Source organism: Pinus tabuliformis, chromosome 4_1, assembly GCF_031772625.1.
Source record: "Pinus tabuliformis cultivar Carrire ecotype Pingquan chromosome 4_1, CPIR1, whole genome shotgun sequence".
Lineage (NCBI taxonomy): Eukaryota > Viridiplantae > Streptophyta > Pinopsida > Pinales > Pinaceae > Pinus > Pinus tabuliformis.
This window is the reverse complement of record NC_142303.1, coordinates 839,641,685-839,650,106: the sequence shown is the minus strand read 5'-3', so window position 1 is coordinate 839,650,106 and position 8,422 is coordinate 839,641,685.

The window sequence follows — 8,422 nt, the reverse complement described above, 5'->3', positions numbered from 1 at the left end:
GGAGTGAGTGCTAATGCCTTAATCTGAGATGAATGATCAGGAATGATAGAGGAGGAGCTAAAGAGGGCAAACAACAACTTTGAATCCTCTTTAGACAGTGGAAAACATAGATATTGAACAAAATTAAAAGCTGAGCATGTCAAAGCATGAATTCAAACTTTACCACTTCATCTGTCCAATTAGAAGCAAAAGAGAGATGTGGAATACATAAACAAACTTACAAGAACATGTAGAGAACACACCATCAACACAAAAATCCACAAGAATCCACAATGATGTCTGCAAAACCCTGGCCTTCCTTTTCCTTAAATTGCAGAGATAGATGTACAATATACAATAAAGCTTTCTCCCACAAGAGTCCAACCATGAAAATGAGAAGGAGAGAGCATAATATAGACCATCTAGACCATCTAACTCCTTTCCCCACCTCTAGGGGTCGAGCTCAGCTTCCTAGGGGCAGTTTGAACTAATTCTAAATTAAGCACTAGATAATAGGCAGTCCAACAACTTGCCTCTATTACTTAGCTAACTGATTCATGCATTAATTATTCACTTTTTACATCAAGGAAGCTTCTAGAAGGGTAAAGAGAGATAAAATCTATCAAAGTGCCATGAAAATATTACATTTATCCATCATCTACAAGTAAAAATAGTCAACCATAGTCAAAACAGTGTTTTTTGACAAAAAAGGTCAATTCTGGCAAAGCTGGCTCGAATGGTCGCGCCCCCTGTTCAAATGGTCGCTCCCCTTTGCAGCTACTTTTGAGTGGGTTCCACTGGTCCAAATCAGGTGCAAGATGGCTCATTGGAAAGCTTGGTCTGTCTACTTTCCATCCCAAGTAGAATTTCTGAATTTGGAGTTGTTTTGCCCCCTCAAAAACCATTTCTCCCAAGGTCACTTTCTGCAACTCAAAAAGTGGGCAGAAAGTCATTTTTTTGATGTATTTTGAGCTTTTGGAGGCTCAAATCTCAAAATCAGGCTTCTCCCAAGTATTGGTAATTTTTCTCTTTGCATGCCCTTTCCAAAAATGCCAAGTTTTCAAAATTCTGAGCAATCCTCCAGAATGGTCTCACCCGGGGTGAGACCATTCCACGGCCAAAACCTGTAAATTACACAAAAAATTCACAAATGACAAAATTTTCTTCAAATTTCTTGAAATTTGGTCTGGGAGTCCCCAATCAAGTACCATGCTCAGTCAAAGAGGCTTTGGCCAAAACTTGGAGTGGATCGAGCGTTTTCCTTCGTTTTTGTGCTTTGGCCAATCGTCCTTGGAGCACCTTCGTTCTCGCCGGTATTTTTGACATTTCTCTCAAACCATGCAACCTGTGTAAAAAGTGAAAGAGGTTTTTCTTCCTTGGCATGTTGTGGACAAAAGTCTCTCTCAGTTTTGCAAAATTCATCTTTGATTGCTCAGAAACAGCTTTTGAGTGAAACTTGTCCCGATGTGTGAAACAAGGGATTTTGTGGAAATGGAGCGAAATGAAGGGGATAGAGGGCTTCTAAATTAGGGGTCGAAAAGGACAAAAAACAGGCCAAACCTAGAAAATTGCCAGGTTGTAGCTAGAAACTAGGGTTTGTGCAAAAATGAGGAATTTGGCGGATCTAAGGGATGGGAAGTGTTTGATAAGGTACTTTAAGGATAGGGAAAGGTGTATGAACATCAGGAAACAAGTTTTGCCGGTGATTTGACCGCCCAAGAGAAATTGCTTTCAAAACCCTAGGAGAGGGAAATGACCTTGCCTGGGCGCAACATGAAGCATGAACAAGGTGTAAAATGACTCATTAGACACTGACATGATGATGACAACACTCTGAATGATGATAGACTTAGCTGAATGATGACATAGACTGACATTTGGGCAACTTTGGACAGAGTGAAAGCAAACCCTAGACCTAATGCTTAGTGACCAAATTTTGCTTGAAAACTCTTTGAAATGACAAAATTTGACCTTGACACTTAAAAATCACTTTGTAAGAGCATATTTGATCACTGTAGGAAGGCTGGAAAGACTGACACTAACAGCGCGCACTTGTTATGAATGTTGAATTGTCAATAAAAATATTGGGTACACACAATTAAGTCAAGATCTATAATAATAACATAGTGAAGATAAAGGATCTAGATAGCACCTCTTCGCGCTCTTTAAATAGCTACACAGAAGCAGTCGCAGAAGTTGTGAAGGTCAGACAATTGCGCGAAGCAGCACAAGCACACAGGTTGGGTTCGCGAACTTCCTAGACCTCATCAAGACATCCCTAGGGTGCGGAAACCTGGTTCCAGCACCCTCCCATACTACCTCGGGTGAGACCTTAGTCCGCACATCGCGGGCTGTTGCCAAAAGGGCTAGTAGTTTCGAGATTTGTTTGGCTAAATCATTTCTGAACCTGGGTCAAGCCCCAACAAGCCAACAATTTATTTATGCAAGAGGGTAGCTACTAACATCTCCCTAGAAAATAGGAATGTTTGTCTCCCAAAACTAGAGGAGGGTGGATCTTGATCTTCTTTAACTGCACTTGCTTGGCTACCAATGACCTTGAGCTAATGAGAGAGAATGTGGTGATTTTGGCTAATTGAGGGAGTTAAGGAGTTGGATATCCTCGTATAATATCTCCCTGTTGTCTACTCCAAGCTCCTGCATTGAAATCATCTAAAAAATGCTCCATTTCCTGAATTTAAACCATATTAAGCCACATGGCATAACAAAACATCTTTTACCCCTCTCACTAAGCATAATAAAATAAAAATTGTAAATAAATGTGAGAAAGAGATAATTCTATAGATGGAGGATGGCATTATGACCGTTATGATGTACCTATTGATGAACCTCATCATCATCCCCTACTGAAATTGTTTCTCATCATCTAAGAAACTCAGTCATTTATGTCCATGTCCTTCATGGCCCTAGTGGCCTCCCTAACATCCCAAGGCTCCTCGGATGGTGTGCCTTCTTGGGGATAGAATCTTGCATTCTTTTCTATCTCTGTCCACTCCTCCTCTACTTTATTTTTTCCTTCTTATACACCTAGTAGCAAGGTTGGACTGAGCTTGAGTCCAATGTAATTGACTTTTAATCTTTGCATGATTCTTTTGAATAGGCATTAGAAGATTTTTGAGGTCTAAAATGGGCCTCCTAAGGAAATTATAAAATAATAGTGGAAATAATAAAATAAGATTAGATGACATCATCAAATTTTAGAGGGAAAAAAGAAAAACTATTTTTTCAACTCGTATTTTCAACTTATCTCTCTATGGATTTACTCAAATTTGAATCGGAAACACTCGTTGGATGCATAATTTAATTACTCATCCAAGGAGTACCCATGCTGCATACTTTTGATGGACCCTGCTATACAAAAATTGACAAATACATGAAAAACGTGATTGAAATCACAATTTTTCATGTATTTCTCATTTTTTGTGTAGCAGGGTCCATCGAAAGTATACAACATGGGTACTATTTGGACGACGAATTAAATTTTGCATCCAACGAGTACTCCTACTCGAAATTTGAGTAAAACCTTAGGGAGATAAGTTGAAAATACAAGTTGAAAAAGTAGTTTTATTATTTTATTATTTTTTAATCTTTTTACTTTTTTACTCCAAAAATGGTGAATCATCCCCCATGGTTGACATCATCATCTTGAATCTTATTGGTTCTTATAAAGTTTAGTTTGGTTGTACATTTTTCTTAGGAGACCCATTTTAGACCTCAAAAGTCCCCTAATGGGTGTCCTCTCTAATGCATTCCTCAACCTTTCAGAAGAGTGATACTCCCTGATCTGGAGACAGTGGGGTAAGGCATCCCATCTCCTCTGGTAGGCTTGTTGGCTTTCTGTCCCTAAAAACTTAAGTGTGTCTTCAAAATGTGAAGTGGCTTGTTCTTGGGTGGCAAGGTATTTTGGTGCTAGGTCAGCATAATTGGATATGATGCTATGATTGCTAATGACAACCATTGGCCTTATATCTTTGCCCTGATATATAGAGGTTCTTTTTCTTCCTTTGCCATGACTCTCTTTACTTCCTCAACTCTTACCTCCTCATGAGTAATCCAGGATACTAGGGCCATCAGTTGTGTATCCCCAAATTTTGCATTGGTATCCCAAATATTCATATCATTCAAGGTGAGGTTATGAATGTAGAACAAAACCAATTTTGTTATGTCTTCTATGCTACCTTGGCTGAAAAATTTAATGAGTTATTTGTAATCTTGAAATGGCATAGACCCATGTTGTGCTAAGGTATTATTTTGGAATTACATGCACTGCTCTTTGAGAAAGAGTGCATAAGACTTGGATGGTTGTCTGCACTGTAATGCCTCCATGGAGAGGCTTGCCATTGTGGCTAGTTAAGTTTCCTTCTCCTGCAACTTCTCCCTCAACCACATATTTTCTGCCTGTAGTTGCTCCCTCATTGTGGACTCCCTCTCTCTTAGCTCACTTAATTATTTTCCCATTTCAAGAACATTTTCTTCCATGAGGCCCATATCTTCCACCTTTTTAGACTTACAAATTTGCGTCCATCTATGGGTTCTTCCTCTTTCTGCTTCTAGCTCAAAGAAAAGTGGGACTGCAAATTTTTGGGGAATAATTCTTCCTCCTTCAATGAATTTATAATACGAGATTAGGCTAGGCTGTAGACTAGGTTCCTGGAACTTTGGGAAGTCCCTCTGAAATGTTTTTGGGGAAGCTTCTACCTCTTGTGGTTGTTGTGTCACATTCTTTCCCTCATGTTGTGTTATCACTCCGTAATTTCTCAAGGTTAAAGAAAGAAATCACTAAGGTAACCACAAACCTAATTTTGAGATCAGGATCTAGCCTCCCTAATGCTCAGAGAGGGCTCTCTCTTAATGATTTAACTTTGTTGGGTTAATTGGTTTTATGCTAGTTATGATTGTACTTGGGTTTTGATTTGAATTTGGGTGGTGGGATCACTTACTTAGATGGATAGATGAATGTCTATTTTCCATTAGGCTATGGAGTCAATCAGGCTTTGAAAATAGAATAGCAACAAACCATAAATAAAATGTTACAGGGCAAGATAGGTGAGCAATATAAAATCTCAAAGGTTGGATGGTGAAATCATTTCCAATCAAGATCAAGGAGCAATTAAGGATTCCTTAAACCAGATTATAAAGAGAAATGCAAGAGGTCAACCAGGATGGGAGAGCAATTAAGGGTTCTCAAATCTGGATATCAGAGGAAAACATATAAATGATCAACTGTGCAAAACAATGTGTAGTTAAACAAGTTCTAAGTTATATTTTCAGTTTAATTCATTCAAATTTGGATAGCATTTAAGTTTATGAAACACTTAGAAAAAGAACATAAACAAGATGAAATTTGTACTTCAGTGAGATAGCTCAACACCGAAATCCTGTAAACAAGTTTCTTTATAGCTTGTCCTATCTGTCAACTGGAAATTGTTACAATAACCCATAGGTAGTAGATCAGTCAGCTATAACAATATTTAGAAATCCACACTTAATACTTCAAACTATGAAGTATTTATACAAAAAGAATTTACAAAATATCTCAAACTGCATTGAGAACTAATCTAAGAAAAAGAAATATCTTTAATGCAAGAAGATAGAGACAACTATTGAACTGTTGTTTGTTGTCCTTGTTATTTAGGTTCGACTGTCTTTTAGTCTTTGATCTTTTTCCCTTTAAGTTTCTTGGCTGTTTGCTCTTCATGCTAGATGTTATATTTACTTATGACCTTTCATCTGATACTCTTTCATCTGTTTGTCTTTCAACTGTATTTCTTTATCTGTCTCCTTTGTTTAATCTTTTACCATGAATGCTTTATCACCTGCTTTTACTTTTACCTTTTACTATAAATCTTACTCACTCTTGCATGCTTCTGTGTTTTTAGTAAAAATGATTTTTACTAAAAGACACATGTATAATGCAAAATTTTTCTTTGAGATTAGTTTGTAAGAATCTTTTACTGTGCTGGTGAAAATGATTTCATCTCTATTTTAACATTTACTGTGTAAATTGTTTCCTTCTTCTCTACTACTGTAATAAACTTGATTTTCTCTTTGTACACAAAACTCCTGCTCAATGAAGCCTTTGAATACATTTCCTAAGAATCAGGAGCAAACAACTTTTGTGACTAGTATCAAAACTTGTTTGTCCAATCTCCTGGCCTTGTTAATTACTTGCAAAATACAACAATTGTTAATAAGAACACAGGTTGGCAGGGAGGTGATAATGGCTTCAGGGAATAGGGAAGTTTGTGGAAAGAGCCTGAATTGTAATGAGGTTTAATTGGGTTGTGGACAGAATAACCGAGTTTCTTTTGAAAATTCACAATTCAAACAGAGGTAAGTTGTGGACAGAATCACCGAGTTTCTTTTGAAAATTCTACAGATTTTACAGGGTGCAGTTATGGATTTCGAATAGTGGGGGCTTATTACATTATACGGAGTGGTATGGTAGTTTTAGCATGGCGCATGTGTTACCACAGTGGTTTGGGGTTTAGAGTTTGTCTATAGAGGTGTTTGCAATGAAATAACAGTAAAAGGGTAAAAAGGGGGGTTTTTTGGCTTCTAATTGACAATGGTCACATTTTGGCGCAGGATTAAAGTGTGAATAGTGGGCGGTTTCGGCTTTTGGTGGGGAGGAAGTTTCGGCTTTTGGCAAGGAGGCAATTTCGGGGGCCATTGCATCGCTTTTGGTAGTCGGGTGGTTTTTCCCCGAGAGCACGCAAGTTCGCCTGGAGCTGCCACGTAGCCGAAAGGAGTCCGAGCAAAACCATGAATCTCGTGTTCTCTCGAGCGGGTAAAGATGGGAGAGGGTATGAGTGCGATATGGATGCATGCCGTCAGATCTGGGGGTGAGTGATCGGAGGGCTATCGCGTGATAAATATGATGGAGTGTTAACTTTGACGTGGGGTCAGGTACAGAAGAGTAGTTTCATATAATGGAGGTGGGGTTAGGATTTAATATAGTTTAATATATGTGAGTTTGTACTATATGGGTTTGGGATTAATATATATGCGGGAATTATTTTAATATGGGATACATGTATAAGGGGAATTAAATAATTATATTTAAATGTTAATATTAGTATATGAGCGGGATTTAACATATTGTGATGGGTTAATAAAACACGGGACCCAGGAATAAATACACTAGGGATATAAGTTAAAAGGGTATCAGGGGGGGAGTTTGAATGGGGCCCGATACACTATTCAAACTTAAGATAAGGGGTTTTAGTGGGTTTACAAGGGAAAAAGGAAATTAATAAGGGTGGATGATGTTTAAAGGGAAATGGCTAGGGAAAAGGGTTGAAATTAATTTTAAAATGTTAAAATGAGGGGAAAGGGTATTTTTTCAAGAGGAATGGGTTTCACACTAGGGAAAAGGGGTTTTGCGTTGGGAAATGAATTTTGGAGGGTAATTTGCTAGGGAAATGTATGAAACCAAGGGGTAAGAGTTAAAATGAATGGAAAGGGTATTTTCATAAGAAATGAGGGGAAAATGGGGGAAATTAGTAAATAAGTAGTGGGAGGTGAAATGAAATGAACATTATTTCGCTTTCATAACTACTCTTGCACACTGAAACATAGGATTAAGCGTGATAAATGTGCTTATTCTTTAACAACCTTGTACTTCTGCAACCTTTCTTGTACCTACCCTTTACTTACCCTAACATTTTTTCTTCACTTTATTGGATGTATTTAAACTAGCAGACCCTTTCTTTCCTTTTCCTTTTGAAAAGAAAACTATGGAATTCTAACCTTATATCTTCCAATGGCTCAGATTAAGCTGTTGAGCACATTTTATTTCTCTACCTAACTATTGATCTGCCAAGATTAAACAGTTTGGCTAGATCTTTATTCTCTAACTATAAACATGAAATTTAAAGAATGAAGTATTCAAGATTAAACTTTTTGACTATCATGGGTTGTGGCATTTATGAAAAGTTGCGCACAACCATTATTTTGCATAGTAAAGTAAAAAGTAGTGGCACTTGGACATGCACACTTTCATGATCTGTTTTTCTTTTCGGTTCATATTTTTTCACTTTTTTGATCCTTTGTTATTCTTTTTTTCCTTTGATATTTCTTTTAGGACATACTCTCTTTACATTTTTTAATTTTTCAAATATGGGAAAACATTTGCAGAAAGCAAAGGTATGTACAATATTACAAGATATACATGGTCAATTCAAAATTATGATCCCTATTATTATAGGAACCTAACAGTGGCTCCACTTGAGGATGGAATCTCCTTGTGAGATGTCAAGAACACCATTGGCTAGTGGCATGATCCATTGGGCCAATCCCAAGCCTACACATGCTTTGTTGTATAATCTCTTGTGATTGAAAATCTTGAACTAAAATCTTAACCTTTTCTGCAAACTGAAATCTGACACATGATGTATTGAAATCTGATCTAAAATGAACTTGT